An 18,304-nucleotide genomic window follows, 5' to 3' on the forward strand; every position below is an offset into this window, starting at 1 on the left:
TAATGGGTTTCCATTCTTGATTTCTGGAATTATATTTTAGGGACAAGAGGTAGTTCTGTGTGATTAAAAATCTGTCATTAATGCTGCAAGGGGAAGACCAGAGGCTGACACCAAAACACTTCAATTAGCTTTAGCAGAAGAGAAATGGAGGAGCTATAGAACATTAAGGATGAATTCAGGAAGACCCGAGACCATGGGGAACTTGCCTGCTCTCTACACTGTTTTCCAAGGAGAGGTTGCTAAGTCATAGACTATGGAGCCTTTATCAAAATTCCAGGCTGTCAGAAGCAAGGTCTGATTTGAACTCACATGTCATCCTATTGCGTGGATAAGCCCTCTGAGATAGTAGATGTTGGAGACAAAGTGTGGATGAAGTTTACTGGCTGAGAGACAAAAAATGATAGGATAAAATTATCCTTCTCCATGAAGGCTGTCAACTAAGGGACTGGGAAGGACCTTGATCCCAACAACATTATCATTGAGCAAGAAGAGAGGCGGAGGCGGTCCTTCCAGGATTACACTGGGCAGAAGATCACCCTTGAGGCTGTCCTGAACGCTACCTGCAAGAAGTGTTGCTGTAAAAGCCACTTTGCAAAGGATTGTTTCATGCAACCAGGTGGGACCAAGTACTCTCCTATGAGGAAGAGAAGGAAAAGGCAAAGTCAACAGAGTTTGAAAAGCCTGACCCCATGAGAAATTCTTCTAGAAAAAGAAAGGAGAAAAGTAAACATAGAGACAGGAAGTCATCTGACTCCGACAGCTCAGACTCTGAGAGTGATACAGGCAAGAGGACAAGGCACACATCAAAGGACAGCAGATCAGTAAAGAAGAAGACAAAGAAGAAGCACAAGGACTGAGAGTGGAGAGTAGAGGGGGTGGTTGAGAGAAGGAACCAGGAGTCTGTGGTTTGAAGCCCTGGCTCCTAGAAAGACTCAGTAGTGAGAATATGGCCTCTCACCCTCTTCTCTCCCATAGGAGATGGCATTCCTCGTGCCACAGGCAAGTTTAGGAGTTAGGTATCAAAAGCATCTGCCTGAATGAGTTGTTTCTTTATCACTCTTGGTCCCTATGCAAGTGACCCCTGCAGCTCACCCATTCATTCACCCAATTTCATGCAGTAGGAGGTCTTATTACCCTCTCCAGCTGCCACTTCCAGAGCCAGATTCCTGTACAGGAGTCCAGGCTAGAGCCACAGGAAGTGCTGTAGGGGTGAGTCTGGCTGTAGGTGAACAGAGTGATTGGCTCCTCCCTGTTGGCCTACCTACCCTGTCCTGGTTGGTGCATGGTCTCTGCTACATCCAGGACGCAGGCAGAGGGAGACTGGCAGTACGAGGGAGAACACGGTAAGAAGTGGTGCTCACTTTTCCCATTCCCTTAAAATGATTCTGCTATGTTAGAAGTGACAGCTGATGGTCACAGCCAGGAAACCATTGTTTGCAGTGACTTAGCTTGTTGTGACATTCCATCAGACCACTGAACCAGACATCTCAAGTCAAAATCATTGGTTTACTTTGTATTTACTTCAGTGTGAGTCAGTTGGTTTCATTTCAGGTTTATGTTTAAATTCCTAGTACTAAAAAAAACTAAAATGCAGTTCTTGTTTCTGATGTTATCCCAGTCATATCTGACCGATATCAGTAGTCTTTCTAATCTATAAAATGCTCAAATAGTAATCCTCTTATTCAATGTCTGCTCCCTTTTGTACATTTCAGTTACTCTAACTGCAAAATTTAATGTAATTGATAGTAGACATAAGTGGGCATATTAGCAGTAGAATGATAGAACTGAGGTAAAGAAAAGGGGCTAGTGATCCAGAAAGTATAAAAGCATCTTTATAAAGAACAGAGATATAGAAACAAACCCTCTTGTCTTGTTGGAGGACCACTGAGACCAACAGAATGCCAGTAAGACTCTTGGATTCCACTCATAAACAGCATATGTACACTGGCACCCCAGGAAGGGAAGAGAGAGGTCACTGTCCAATCACACACCTTAGCCTAATCTAAGTTAATTCCCAGGCCCTGCTTACTCCACATCACAGCATGGCACTGTATCTAGGGTAGCCATAATTGGGGCAGAGACTCAACAGTGAACCACAGAGGTAACCCAATTGTAGGAAAAGACTAGGTGGGGTGGCAGAGGTCACAAGGGATCCATGCTACCTCACTGAGATCCTCAGCCCATATATGCACCTGCCGGTACATGCAGGGTCTGGGTGCTGAACCCTGGGCTTCAGAGTATTGGGGTTGGCTGCACAGAAACAGCCTGAAGTGGCTTGAGTGTGGTATGGTCCACAAGGGGTTGGATGGGGCGTGGAGGGGAGCTGTACATGGAGGAAGCATGGCCCCATCACAGAAGCAAAATGTCCTCACTAAGGTATGCAAGGATGGAGGGCCAGGGCCCACCATAGCAACCTCACTTTTGGCATGCTCACAGTACAGTGGACATGTACTGCCACTGAAATCCCACTATTAATGCACAAGCGAGGAAAGGGCTAGATCCACCATAGCCGCCTCTTTCTTGTTGCTGCCTCTGTGAGCTCTGCCAGCAAGACAACAGGTACTCCAGTGTCTGGGATGGGTCCAGCCTCAGCATCTGTGGGCTTTGCGGGAGCGTGCACACAGAAGCAGGGCCAGGGTCTGGGTTGGTTCCAGTGCTCCCACAGAAGGTCCAAGTACTGTGTTCTGGGTTCCTGACTTCTTCAACACATTGGCACCCAAGGATCCGTGCTGCAGCTTTGTGAACACTGCACCCTGAGGAACACCAGCGCAGATTGCCTGCATTTCAGCAGTGGAGGTGGGGCCAATGGAAGTGCCAACAACAGTGTACTTTGTGAGCGCAAACACTGAGCACCACAGAGCGCACTCCCCAGTGGACAGCTCTGGGAAAGGAATACTTAGAGGCTCCTCTGCAGGTGGGAGTGCTCCAGTCCCACCTATCTCACAATGCAGCTCAGAATGGACCTGAGGGCTGCTATGCTAACAACTAGGAGGCAGACCTGACCCCTGATACCTCGGTGATAACTACAGAGCAAAGAGACCTGCTCAGTATCCAGTTCAGTCTCTCAACACCAGTCACATCTGCTATCAACAACATAACAATCAGCACATATTGAGTAAAGACTGCAGTAGATAATTGTTTATCTTAAATCCAGGGAGTAAAAGAAATATAAGTAAAATGAAGAAGCAGAGGAACCACTCCCAATTAAAAGATCAAGATAATTCCCCTGAAAAAGCGAAAAATAGAAGGGGGATTTGGGAGAGAAGGGATACATGTATCAGTTGAGTTCAGTTGCTCGGTCGTATCCGACTTTTTGAGACCCCATGAATGGCAGCACACCAGGCTTCCCTGTCCATTACCAACTCCTGGAGTTCACTCAGACTCACGTCCATCGAGTCAGTGATGCCATCCAGCCATCTCATCCTCTGTCGTCCCCTTCTCCTCCTGCCCCTAATCCCTCCCAGCATCAGAGTCTTTTCCAGGAGTCAACTCTTCTCATGAGGTAGCCAAAGTATTGGAGTTTCAGCTTTAGCATCAGTCCTTCCAATGAACACCCAGGACCGATTTCCTTTAGAATGGACTAGTTGTATCTCCTTACAGTCCAAAGGACTCTCAAGAGTCCTCTCCAACACCACAGTTCAAAAGCATCAATTCTTCAGCACTTAGCTTTCTTCACAGTCCAATTCTCGCATCCATACATGACCAATGGAAAAACCATAGCCTTGACTAGATGGACCTTTGTTGGCAAAGTAATGTCTCTGCTTTTCAATATGCTATCTAGGTTGGTCATAACTTTCCTTCCAAGGAGTAAGCATCTTTTAATTTCATGGCTCCAGTCATCTGTAGTGATTTTGGAGCCCAGAAAAATAAAGTCTGACACTGTTTCCACTGTTTCCCCATCTATTTCCCATGAAGTGATGGGACCAAATGCCATGATCTTCGTTTTCTGAATGTTGAGTTTTAAGCCAACTTTTTCACTCTCCTCTTTCACTTTCATCAAGAGGCTTTTGAGTTCCTCTTCACTTTCTGCCATAAAGGTGGTATCATCTGCATATCTGAGGTTATTGGTATTTCTCCCAGCAATCTTGATTCCAGCTTGTGCTTCATCCAGCCCAACATTTCTCATGATGTACTCTGCATATAAGTTAAATAAGCAGGATGACAATATATAACCTTGACGTACTCCTTTTCCTATTTGGAACCAGTCTGTTGTTCCATGTCCAGTTCTAACTGTTGCTTCCTGACCTGCATATAGGTTTCTCAAGAGGCAGGTCAGGTGGTCTGTTATTCCCATCTCTTTCAGAATTTTCCACAGATTATTGTGATCCACACAGTCAAAGGCTTTGGCATAGTCAATAAAGCAGAAATAGATGCTTTTCTGGAAATCTCTTGCTTTTTTGATGATCTAGTGGATTTTGGCAATTTGATCTCTGATTCCTCTGTGTTTTTTAAAACGAGTCTGAACATCTGGAAGTTCATGGTTCACATATTGCTGAAGCCTGGCTTGGAGAATTTTGAGCATTACTTTACTAGTGTGTGAGATGAGTGCAATTGTGAGGTAGTTTGAGCATTCTTTGGCATTGCCTTTCTTTGTGATTTGAATGAAAACTGACCTTTTCCAGTCCTGTGGCCACTGCTGAGTTTTCCAAATTTGCTGGCATGTTGAGTGCAACACTTTCACAGCATCATCTTCAGGATATGAAATAGCTCTACTGGGATTCCATCACCTCCACTAGCTTTGTTCATAGTGTTGCTTTCTAAGGCTCACTTGACTTCACATTCCAGGATATCTGGCTCTAGGTGAGTGATCACACCATCGTGATTATCTGGGTCATGAAGATCTTTTTTGTACAGTTCTTCTGTATATTCTTGCCACCTCTTCTTAATATCTTCTTCTGTTAGGTCCGTACCATTTCTGTCCTTTATCGAGCCCATCTTTGCATGAAGTGTTCCCTTGGTATCTCTAATTTTCTTGAGGAGATCTCTAGTCTTTCCCATTCTGTTGTTTTCCTCTATTTCTTTGCACTGATCACTGAGGAAGGCTTTCTTATCTCTCCTTGCTATTCTTTGGAACTCTGCATTCAGATACTTATATCTTTCCTTTTCTCCTTTGCTTTTCGCTTCTCTTCTTTTCACAGCTATTTGTAAGGCCTCCCCAGACAGCCATTTTGCTTTTTTTGCATTTCTTTTCCATAGGTATGGTCTTGATCCCTGTCTCCTGTACAATTTCATGAACCTCCATCCATAGTTCATCAGGCACTCTATCTATCAGATCTAGTCCCTTAAATCTGTTCCTCACTTCCACTGTGGCTTCCCTGGTGGCTCAGACGGTAAAGCGTCTGCCTGCAATGCAGGAGACCCGGGTTCAATTCCTGGGTCAGGAAGATCCCCTGGAGAAGGAAATGGCAATCCACTCCAGCACTCTTGCCTGGAAAATCCCATGTACAGAGAAGCCTGATAGGCTACAGTCCATGGTGTTGCAAAGAGTTTAGAAATGACTGAGTGACTTCACTTTCACTTCCACTGTATAATCGTAAGGATTTGATTTAGGTCATACATGAATGGTCTGGTGGTTTTCCCTACTTTCTTCAATTTAAGTCTGAATTTGGGAATAAGGAGTTCATGATCTGAGCCACAGTCTGCTCCTGGTCTTATTTTTGCTGACTGTATAGAGCTTCTCCATTTTTGCTACAAAGAATATATTCAATCTGATTTCAGTGTTGACCATCTGGTGATGTCCATGTGTAGAGTCTTCTCTTGTGTTGTTGGAAGAGGGTGTTTGCTATGACAAATGCATTCTCCTGGCAAAACTCTCTTAGCCTTCGCCCTGCTTCATTCCATATTCCAAGGCCAAATTTGCCTGTTATCCCAGGTGTTTCTTGATTTCCTACTTTTGCATTCCAGTCTCCTATAATGAAAAGGACATCTTTTTTGGATGTTAGCTCTAAAAGGTCTTGTAGGTCTTCAAAGAACCGTTCATCTTCAGCTTCTTTAGCGGTACTGGTTGGGGCATAGGCTTGGATTACTGTGATAGTGAATGGTTTGCCTTGGAAATGAACAGAGATCATTCTGTCATTTTTGAGATTGCATCCAAGTAGTGCATTTCGGACTCTTTTGTTGACCATGATGGCTACTCCATTTCTTCTAAGGGATTCCTGCCTGCAGTTGTAGATATAATGGTCATCTGAGTTAAATTCACCCATTCCAGTCCATTTTAGTTCACTGATTCCTAGAACGTCGACATTCACTCTTGCCATCTCCTGTTTGACCACTTCCAATTTGCTTTGATTCATGGACCTGACATTCCAGGTTCCTATGTAATATTGCTCTTTACAGCATCAGACCTTGCTTCTATCACCAGTCACATCCACAACTGGGTATTGTTTTTGCTTTGGCTCCATCCCTTCATTCTTTCTGGAGTTATTTCCCCACTGATCTCCAGTAACATATTGGGCACCTACCAGCCCGGGGACTTCGTCTTTCAGTATCCTATCATTTTGCCTCTTCATACTGTTCATGGGGTTCTCAAAGCAAGAATACTGAAGTGGTTTGCCATTCCCTTCTCCAGTGGACCACATTCTGTCAGACCTCTCCACCATGACCCACCCATCTTGGGTGGCCCCACACAGCATGGCTTAGTTTCATTGAGTTAGACAAGACTGTGGTCTGTGTGATCAGATTGACTAGTTTTCTGTGATTATGGTTTAAGTGTGTCTGCCCTCTGATGCCCTCTCGCAACATCTACCATCTTACTTGGGTTTCTCTTACCTTGGATGTGGAGTATCTCTTCACGGGTGTTCCAGCAAAGTGCAGCCACTGCTCCTTATCTTGGACGAGGGGTATCTCCTCACAGCCGCCCCTCCTGACCTTGAATGTGGGTTAGCTCCTCTTGGTCCTCCTGCACCTGCGCAGCCACCGTTCCTTGGAGGTGGGATTGTTCCTCTAGGCCTCCGCCCTTGACCTCGGACATGCGCCGAGAGGAGCTACCCCAAGTCCGAGGTCAGGGGCGGTGGCCGAGAGGATATATGTATATGCATGGCTAAATCTCCTCACTGTACACCTGAAACTGCCAGAACATTGTTAACCGGCTATATTTTAATACAAAGTTAAAAATTTAAAGTTTGAAAAACAAAACAAAACAAATCAATCCTGACTCTATCACTTTCAAAAAAAGAAAGAAACAGAACTCTTCAGTCTAATAGATACCAAGTTCAAAAAGGAAATAATGAAAATAAGGAAAGAATTAAGAAAGGCTATTGATAGAAATGAAAGTTACTGTTAAATGAACTAGAAATTATAAAAAGAAACCAAGAAATGTCAGAAAACTCACTCACCAATTCAAAAGCTGAGCTAAAGGCAGTGAATAGCAGAATGAATCATGCAGAAAAACAAATAAGTCATCTAAAAGATAGAATAATGGAAATCACTCAATCAGGACAAGAGACAGAACACCAAATTAAAAAAAAAAAAAAATGGAAGCAATATAAGTTACCTATGGGAAAATAGAAAGCATGCCAATCTACACATAATAGGAATCCTGGAAGGAAAAGAAAGAGAACAGGGTACTGAAAGTGTATTTGAAGAAATTATGAATGGAAACTTCCCAAAGCTAAAGGAAACAGATATCTAGGTACAGGAAGCATTCAGGGTCCCAAACAAGATATCTGATACCAGAACCAGACAAAAAAAACTACCAAAAAGTTACAGCCCAAAATCTGTGATGAATATATAAGCAAAAATTTCTCAAAAAGATATTAACAAACCAAAGCCAACACTACATAAAAAAGATCATACATCATGACCAGGTTGGATTCATCCTAGAATCCCAAGGATGGTTTAGCATAGGCAAGTCAATCAATGTGATATACCACATCCACAAAAGAAAAGACAAAAACCACATGACCATCTCAAGAGAGGAAGGAAAAGCATTTAATAACATTCAACATCCATTAATGATGAAAGTGAAAGTGAAAGGCACTCAGTTGTGCCCGACTCTTTGCAACCCCAGGGACTATACAATCCATGGAATTCTCTAAGCCAGAATACTGGAGTGAGCAGCCTTTCTTTCTCCAGGGGATCTTCCCAACCCAGGAATTGAACCAAGTATCCTGCATTTCAGGTGTATTCTTTACCAGCTGAGCAACAAGAGAAGCCACCATTCATGATAAAAGAAAAAAAAAGCCACTTAATGGAATGGGAACAGTGACAGACTATTTTGGGGGGCTCCAAAATCACTGCAGATAGTAACTGCATCCATGAAATTAAAAGACACTTGTCCTTGAAAGATAAGTTATGCCCAACCTAGACAGTATATTAAAAAGCTGAGATGTTACTTTGCCAACAAAGATCCATCTACTCAAAGCTATGGTTTTTCCATACACATCATGTATGGATGTGATAGGTGGACTATAAAGAAAGCTGAGCACTGAATAATTGATGCTTTTGAACTGTGGTGTTGGAGAAGACTCTTGAGAGTCCCTTGGACTGCAAGAATACCCAACCAGTCCATCCTAAAGGAAATCAGTCCTGAATATTCATTGGAAGGACTGATGTTGAAGCTGAAACTCCAATACTTTGGTCACCTGATGTGAAAAACTGACTCATTCAAAAATACCCTGATGCTGGGAAAGATTGAGAGTGGGAGGACAAAGGGATGACAGAGGATGAGATGGTTGGATGGCATCACCGACTCAACGGACATGAGTTTGAGTAAACTCCAGAAGTTGGTGACAGACAGGGAGGCCTGGCATTCTGTAGTCCATGCAGTAGCAGAGTTGGACACAACTGAGTGACTGAACTGAACTGAACTGAATGGAAGTGGGTATAGAGGGAAAATATTTCAGCATATGTAAAGTCATTTATTGTCCATCGACAGAGGAATTGATAAAGAAGATGTGGTATGTATATACAGTGGGATATTACTCAGCCATTAAAGAAGAATGGAATAATGTCATTTGCATCAACATGGATAGGCCTAGAGATTGTTATACTAAGTGAAGTAAGTCAGAGAAGGAGAAATATAGTGTGATATCCTTTATATGCATAAACTGAAAAGAAATATAAATGAACTTGTTTACAGAAACAGACTCACAGACTTAGAGAACTAACTTATGGTTGCTAGGGGGAAAGGATAGGCAGAAGGGATAGATAGGGAGTTTTGGATCAGCATGTACACATTGATATATTTAAAATGGATAGCCAACAAGGTTGTGCAGCATAGGGAGCTCTACTCAATGTTATGTGGCAGCCTGGATGAGAGGGGACTTTGGAGGAGAATGGATACATGTATACTTGTTACTGAGTCCCTTTGCTGTCCACCTGAAACTTACATTGTTAATCAGCTGTACTCCAACACAAAATTAAAAGTTTTAAAAAAAGGTGGGGGACTTAAAAAATGGCCCACATTAAAAAGATTCTTTTAAAAAGAGCCTGTGAATAGGTACAAATGTCCCTTGTCTTTGGCTTTCAGGGTTACTTTCATATGAGCCACATTCAACCTCTAGCAATTCAGTACAAATTTTAACTGAATTTTCCTTACTGGCTTGTGTGACATTGGTGTCCATGTAATTTGGTTAAGCAAATGTGTTCTGTGTCTCCTTGCATTCTTCTAACTTCAATTTCAAGTTATCAATTTTACCTGTTACCAATGAATTCAAGAAAAGTTGTGGTTTTGCAGGTTAACTGACTTTTTGTTGTTTTAAAATTCATATCAAATTCATATCATTATGATCTTTCCAGATTTCTATATTCCAGGCAGAAGTCCACATTCTGAAATATAAATAAACTTTTTTTTTAGAAATCATATTGTTAAAATTGACCTGTCATAAAATAAAATTCCTTAGCAACTCAATGCTGATGGAAGAAGCTGATAAAATATGTCTTGGTGCGAGTTTTCAGTTTTGTGCCGGCAACCTTGTGGCTATCCAAAGCATTACATATTTTGAGTCATTTTCCTGTGCTACTGGGAAAGAGCAGAACAGTTAATCAGATATGTATATTATAGGTAACATACAACACATGTATTTTTCTTGGATTAGAATTTCTGTTAATATAATTTAAGTAATGTAGTCCAAACTTAAAATTAACCCCAACTATTAGTTTGACTTTATATTGTAGGTATAGGTTCTCAGACATTCTGGGGGAAATAATTACAGTATTTGTATTGTAAGCTTGTTTTATATATTCTGAAAACATCAGAGAAGTTTGCTAATAATATAAAATGTTTTAACTCTGGTTTGTTTTCTCATTTTAATTAGACAATTTTCCTATTGTATCATAAACAGTTTCATAACTTAAGACTTTTGTACCTAGTGCAAAGTCTCACATACTTTATGAGGCAGTGAGCATAGAAATGGGAGTACCATTCACCACTATTCTCCTTAATGCAAAGCTGGCATATGGTAATGTATCAATGGATTAGAATGGTCATAAAAATCTCAGAATTTATTGAATGTAAGTATTAGAGCTGGGCAGAATTTCTTAGTTCAATGGTTGCTCATTGTCTTGGAAAACTTATGAGTTAAATGAGCTTTGAGTCTATATTTTCCTCCTAAAACTTATGTTTCATAAAACTATTTCTGATATGGGTGAATACTAAAATGAATATTGGAAAATATCTGATGTAATTTTAACTGAAAGTGTAAAAAGGTTACATCTTGGAGATGCTCACTCATAGGGGCTACTTCATTACCTTCAAATAATTTATATTTAAATTTATTTAAAATTCCCTATTCGTAATTGCCAGATAATAAATATTTCAGCTAATAAATATTATTATGGGTGAAGAAACAAGAAACTGGAGTGTTTAGTCCATGTGTCATTGAAAACTTACTGTCATTGTTGAAACCTTCACAGAATTAGACATAGAGTTCTATGCAACTTTACTGATTATACTTAATGTAGAAATTACTTCAGAAGGGTTTAGAAAGTTGGTTTCTAAGACAGCTTCAGTGTTCTTATTTGCCAAAGAAAAATGACTTTAAGTCTTTAGTAAATATTTATTTAAAGTGAGTAAATCTTTCAGTGCTAAGGGGATCAGATTCATCTTAGAACATCCTCTAGTCACTTTGTTTTTCTTTTTCTTTACTGTTATGCATGAAACTACTCTTTCAGGATTATATACATTAGTAGCCATTTGAAATAAATCATAGTCTGCTTACTCAAATATGAATGAATATCCCATCATCAAAAAGTGCTTTTTCCTACCAGAGATTGCCTAGAATCCAAATATGGAAATAGGGTCAAAAAAGTTATTAATAAGTTGGAAACTTTAGTACAGTTTTCATAAAACAAATATCATTTTGATATTTATATAGTTTCAATGATATTTGCAATAAATACAATAATAATTAGATTACTCTCAGGCATTCATTTTTATTAGTTGTTCCAGTTTTATGTCAACTGCATAGACTGGTATTACACAGACAAAATATATTTTACATCATATGATTGGAACTTAATAGATAACAATCTATCCTGTCAATTTTTCCCAGTGATGATTGACATTTTTTTAAATTTATTTTTAATTTTTTTGGCTACTCTGGATCTTTGTTGCTATGCTCTGGCTTTCTCTTATTGTGGTGAGTGGGCATACTCTTTGTCGTGGTGTAGAGGATTCTCACTTTGGTGGCCTCTCTTGTGTGTAGCACAGGCTCTACCTGTACAGGTTTCAGTAGTTGCAGCACAGCGGCTCAGTAGTTGCAATTTGTGGAATCTAGGGTTGTGGCACATGAGCTTAGTTGCTCCCACGTGCTGTGGAATCTTACTGGACCAGGGATCGAACCCAAGTCCCCTGCATTGCAGGGCAGATTCTTATCCACTGTACCACCAGGAAAGTCCTAAATGACTTATTTTGAAAATTACCTTACTAGTTATTCAAGAACTTATATTCAAAATGACCCAGCCCTTCCCATCCAAATCACTCTTCACATTTCAAGAGTGCAAATTTGACAGAAATAAAATCTTTCCCTCCAACATAGGAAAGCATGAGTAATAAAGTAATAATGAATTTTTATTTCAATTTGGCAATCATTTGTAGTGATTCTGTTAGTCCCTTTAATACTTTATTATCTATTAGTTCTGGGTATTTATGCATATGTATGCATATAGATTCCTGATTTGGGAAAATACTTGGCAAGCCACACAATTGAAGGCCAAAGGAGGTCACAGATAGTACACATAATCCAACTAGCAATCTTTTGATTTATAGTGGATACTGTTAACATTTTATCATTAGAATTTATAATTCAGTAGCCAATGTCTATTCTTACCATATGTATTAGATGTGTATAAAGTGCTCTAATAAAGATGCTCAAATCTTCAGTGATTTAAAGCAGACAGATTATTTTTCTCCCATTTAATATTTTAGAGGAAATTTAATGATCCAGGGTAGATAGGTTCTTCTAGTCCACAAGGTGATCCAGGAGTTTAAATCTCTCCTAACTTCTTGTCTACTGGGGATACATGCTCAAAGCTGGCTTACAGAACCAATATATGTCTGGCTCATAGAAAGAATTAAATAGAGGATATGAGGGGAAGCAGTTTCTTCTTAAAAATGTAATGTGAAAGTTGCATGCATGAATTCTGGTCTCATCTCACTATTAATATAATTTAGTTACATCATCGAAATTAATATCTGAGAGACTGGAAAATGTAGTCTATAAATAGACATGCGTGTACTTTATTAAATTTAGGGGACTCTCTGCCTTAAAAGAAGAAAACAGAAAAAAGACAAACTGAAAAATTGACTCTGCTGCTGGTAAGACTGATAAACAGTGTTTTTAAGTAGGCCATATTGTTGCAAAAATTGACTTGAGTGTATTACCAGTGATGTTCCCCAGCTCCACTTTCTTCTTTCCACCTCCTGTGCCAGGATTAAGATTCTTAATTACTGAATTCTCTTCACTTCTGGACATTATCCAATCCAGGCATAGTTCTTCCCTCTTCTCTAATTTCTTATTATTGGTCATTTAATAAAAGTCCGGGCTTCCCAGGTGGTGCTAGTGGGAAAGAAACCACCTGCCAGCACAGGAGATTAAGAGACATGGGTTCAATCCCCTGGAGGAGGGTTTCGTAATCCACTCCAGGATTCTGGCCTGGAGAATCCCATAGACAGAGAAGCCTGGAGGATTAGAGTCCATAGGGTCGCAAAGAGTTGAACATGACTCAAGCGATTTAGTACACACAATATAAGTCCAGATAACTTATATATATGTATATATTATATTGGGGCTTCCCCAGTGGCTCAGTGGTAAAGAATCTACCCTCAATGCAGGAGCCTCAGGAGACATAGATTCAATCCCTGTGTCTGGAAGATTCCCTGGAGGAGGGCACTGGCAACCCACTCAAGTATTCTTGCCTGGAGAATCCCATGGAGAGAGGAGCCTAGCGGGATACCGTCCATAGAGTTGCAAAGAGTCTGACACGACTGAAGCGACTTAGCACGGCATGGCATATATTATACTATATTATAACTTAATAAAAGTCACTTAATATAAGTCCACTTAATGTAAGTCTCTTAATATAAGAATCTGCCTGTCAATGCAGGAGACCTGGGTTCAAACCCTGGGTCAATGGAGTTGAATAAGATTGAACATGCACGCACATACACACAGTGTAAGTACAAATTCTATAATAAACACTGCCAACTTTGTCTGAGACACCCTGCCCTTCCTTGCTTGAATCCAGTCATGTTCCTGATGGTTTTTTGCTGGTGAACTTTGACAAGGGAGGGCTGATATAGATATACAATTTACAGTCACTGCTATATCTTGCTCCATAAAATGTTGTGGGTAGTGTTGTGAATTAAGTGAAGAAGTCATTGTCCTTGCTAAATGTGCTCAGTCTCATGTGGGCAATATAATCAAGCATTCTGTGCTGTGTGTGCTTAGTCGTGTCAGACTCGTGTGACCCCATAGACTGTAGCCTTGCCAGGCTTCTCTGTCCATGGGATCCCCCAGGCAAGAATACTAGAGTGGGTGGCATTTTCCTTCTCCAAGGGGATCTTCCCAACCCAGGAATCAAACCTGGGTCTCCTACATTGCAGGCAGACTCTTTACCTACTGAACTAGGAGGGAAGCCCTAAGGAAGCATGGATAGTGGTAATATATAAGCTAAAGCAGTACTGTAACACAATTGTAAAATACATTGTTATGAAGGGGAATGGGGAGACATTAACTAATGCTCTTGAGGACAAGTAGAAGAATTCAAATGTCCCTTTGGTAGAAAAGTGATGTCAACTGATATTAGAAAGATAGATAGAGCTTGCATTGAAGAAGGGCAATCCAGATTCTGGACCAAATAAGCACAGGTGTGAGAGTGAGAAAGTGGAAGAGCTTAACTGATAGTTATGACAGGAGAGTGGGTTCACTGAGGATGTCAGCTGAAATGGCAAATGCAAAATTTAGAGTGTAAATATAAAGTTAAGAAGTTTAAATCTCTATCTCCAGGCAGTAGGTGCTATTGGAATACTGCACTGGGATTAAAACAAGTTGCATTGTTTTGCTGGGGAGTGGTAGATGAATACTTTAGGGAAAGAAAGAGAAAATCAGACTAACTGGAGTCTGGAAGAGAAGTTAAGCCCCACCTGGAAAGCCCCATTCATTTATATCTCTCTAAATATGCGTATCTATTTCTATCTACCTGTAGGTCTGTATTTTAGTTTCATTGTCCAATCATTCATTGCTGTTTTATAGGAGCATGATTGACCTTTGTATATCAACCTTATATCCTGTGACCTTGTTCCACTCACCTCTTGGTTCTAGAAGATTTAAGTTGATTTAATGAGATTTTCCACTTAAAGAATTATATGCTTTGTGAATTGAGAGGAAATCACTTTAATCTTATTTCCATATCTCTGCTATTTATGTACTGGAAGTTCTTTATATCTCCCCAGGTCTTAAGAGTAATCCATGTGTACACTTCTTTTACTGTTTCTGTTTAAACTCATATTCAGGATGCCTCAAGAAACTAGTTACTCTACTCTGTGTGACCACATTGTTTTAATGTAAATTCCTTTGAAAATGTAGTACCCTGACTACATGCAGAACTCATACTAACCATTTCAGAGTCAAATTGTACTCTGTGGTAGCAGAGCTGTAATAATGATAATGGGCTATGTGAGCACTTACAATTCTTACGATGACCCTATGGGTAAGTGTTTTTATTTCTAATTTGTAGATACAGAGACTGAGGCTTGAAGAAAATTAACAAATGTGCCCAGAGTTTCTCAGAAATATGTGTTACAGCTGGTATGTATATGCAGGGCTCTTGTTTCAAGTCCTTTGCCCTTAAACCTTATTTTAGCTAAAACCAATAGTGTAATAATTGATATCCTATATTTTTTTTGTATGAAAAGTTAAGTGTTTATGCAATAATTTTTGATAACAAAATCAGTGCTATAAGTAATAAATAAAATGTTGATTTTATTTCTGTACTACTTATTTGTATATCTATACTTTTACACTTCATTTTTAGGGATTTTGTTAGTTCTTCAACTTGAAGTTTAATAACAAGACACAGGAGATAACTTATTTAATCACTGCCTTTTATGAAATATTATCTGCCAATTGTCATTTCCTACAAGTGTTTTTCAAATCCTAGCTTACAAGTATGTTTCAACTTTCCAATGAGAGTTTAAATTTTGCACAATGAGATAAAACAGTAAAATGAAACAGCATCTACATGGTAAAAGAAATACAATTTTGAAAAGGGAAATAAACACTATAAATAAGTACTTTTATGTTCTTAGGCTAGTCATAGCTTCCAGAAATCAAAGACTATCTGAGAGCACAATTATTAATTAACCTAGATTCCCAGAGAGAGATTTACACAACAGTTTTCAGCGTTAAGTTTTTTTTTTATGACTGCACATTGAACAGAAGTTTATTAAATACTGATAGGCTGGTGAGAGTGCAATAAAACTTTATGAGTAGCTCACTTTATAGCTGAGCAGTTTTCCCTGATCATTACTTTGGCAGCCTTACTCAACTCTGGTACAGCAAAGCAGAAAGAACAGACTATGAAATAAGGTAAGTTTACCTATCGTATTTCTTTGTTTGAAAACAAACAAACATTTGAAACATTGGAACCATTTGAGTTTCCAAGTAATTGTGTGTGTATTTCTTTAATTCATGTTAGCAGTATTCCTATATTCAATTGGTTAAAATAGCAATGATAACGTATTTTCATTTTCCATATTAAATGTATAGCCCCTTGTACTAAAACAGGAAAAAACATTTCTAAAATGTTTTAAAGATATAATATTTTATTCGACGAGCTATTCATTAAAACTGTCAGACCCAAGTAGAATGATAGCAAGTTTAGTTGAATTGTTCTATATAGATGAAAATAGATATAAAATATATTTTGAAATTTAGAGAAATACTGTAGGCATGATAAATATATATTTAGGAAAAATATATGCAGAATGGAATGCTACACTTATAAAACACTTAAATCTTTTCTAGCTAATTTTTTTAAAGACTAGTCATTAGTGATCTTTAAAATTAGTAGTAAGTATTACTCATTTTGAAAACAAATATACAGAGAAATGGCATCAGTATATAATTTCTCCAAAAATATTTTGCTTAAAACTACTGCAATCCAAAATACAATTACTATAATTACCACCTACAGCTTATGACCAACTTTAGTACTGATCATTTATAAGTACTCATATAAATAATTTAATTTTGGTACATTTTTGTTCTGATTTATTATTTTGTTCTAATTTATTGTTACTGTAATTTTGGTACATTTTTGTTCTGATTTATTTAAATTAAAGAGGGTTAGCTTCATGACAATATGCATTTTTTTTTTTTTAGATTTCCCTTAACAAAAGAAAAGAACAATCATTTTTATTGGCTTCTTGATCTCAAAATAAAATTACTTTGTGTGAGAGTTAAACTTATTTCAAGTTAAGCATTAAATGCATTTCTGTTGTTTCTCACATAACATTGAGCAACCGGGATTCATTTTCTAAACAGCCTTTTAGATCATGTTGCTTTATTTAAATTTAGCTTACATTCATTCAAGTTCTCTGAAGATTACTGATGCAGTAAACAGCTTACATATCTATAACAGAAAATCATAAGCTAAAACTGAATGCTAATCTTTAAACTTTCAATCATAAGGTATATTTTTCAAATTGAGCTTATACTAATTTGATGTTAGGATCTGAGCTACTTTCATGATTCTTGCTATTAGGAATGTGACAATACAATGGAGGATTAACACATGCTTAAATAATTGCAATAGATACACTATATACTGTTGTAAAATAGGAAGAGAATTGATTTAACTCTGCTTCTAAAAGTAAGAAAACTTTCACAGATGACATAGGATTTGAACTGGGCATAAATTGGAACTAGAAGAGCAGGTGTGGAAGAATTGAAGAAAGATTAAACAGCATGTACTAAAACATGTTATCCAGAAAAAATAATTCATTGTTGGAGATAAGGGTAAAATTCTGAAACTATTCCAGAAGTAGAATCAGCAAGACTTGTTGAGTGCTCTATTGTGGTAGAAAGATATGTAAGAGAGAAAAAAAGTTTTTAGATCGGGACAACTCAGTATGTGAACTGACATAGACAGAAGAGAAAGGGCGAGTATAAGAGGGCAAAAATAAAAATTGATTTTAAAACCAGCAATTTATAAGACCACTTACTGTGAAAATTTTCAATTTCTATCTGGGTATATTCCATTGAATTAAAACATATAGCAACATAAAATATAGAAAACTCATGGAAGCTTAAAGACAAGGAGAGATAGATTATGACCAAAACTAAGTTAAACAAATAGGCTTTAAGATAATTACTAGAGAAGAGCCCTTCCCTACCTACATTTAGGCACCTCTGGATGGTAACTCAAATACATAATATTATCTGAAATAAATACATTTTGATTTGAGAGTCTGGTATATTTTGCTATTTGAGAGTGGAATTTGGAGATCATGTAGTTTAAATGCTTTTTTAAAGCAACAACTCCTAAATGTATAGCATATATATATGTGTGTGTGTGTATGTATGTGTCCTGTATATATGTATTTTCTACAACATTTTATATTTGTATTCTTTTATATGTTTATATTTATTTTATTTCCCCCATATTTATATTTATATACTTTCCCATAATATCCTTATAAGAAAGCAGTGCTGGAATTGCAGAGCAATAGTTATAGTAGGAAGAACTGGGTTTTTTTTTTACTTTGAAAAAATAATATTTTCTCTAAGCCTGAGGTTCATAAAATAACAGTGTCTCCTTCATACAGTTGTTGTGGAATTAAGGAACACAATACAAGTATAAG

General features: G+C 38.3%; 1 protein-coding gene and 1 pseudogene across 1 annotated transcript in view; both read left to right on the forward strand.

Moving 5' to 3' along the window:
• The first annotated feature begins 253 nt into the window (after nt 1–253).
• On the forward strand, nt 254–857 carry LOC123334466 (annotated as a pseudogene).
• Nucleotides 858–15,968: 15,111 nt separating this feature from the next.
• SI (sucrase-isomaltase) overlaps nt 15,969–18,304 on the forward strand; it is a 112,695-nt gene continuing 110,359 nt past the window's right edge. The window contains exon 1 of the mRNA XM_006054379.3: nt 15,969–16,028. The gene's annotated coding sequence lies outside the window, so the exon portion shown is untranslated. The remainder of the gene's footprint in view (nt 16,029–18,304) is intronic.

This window comes from Bubalus bubalis, chromosome 1 (genome assembly GCF_019923935.1).
Source record: "Bubalus bubalis isolate 160015118507 breed Murrah chromosome 1, NDDB_SH_1, whole genome shotgun sequence".
In the NCBI taxonomy this organism is placed as follows: Eukaryota; Metazoa; Chordata; class Mammalia; order Artiodactyla; family Bovidae; genus Bubalus; species Bubalus bubalis.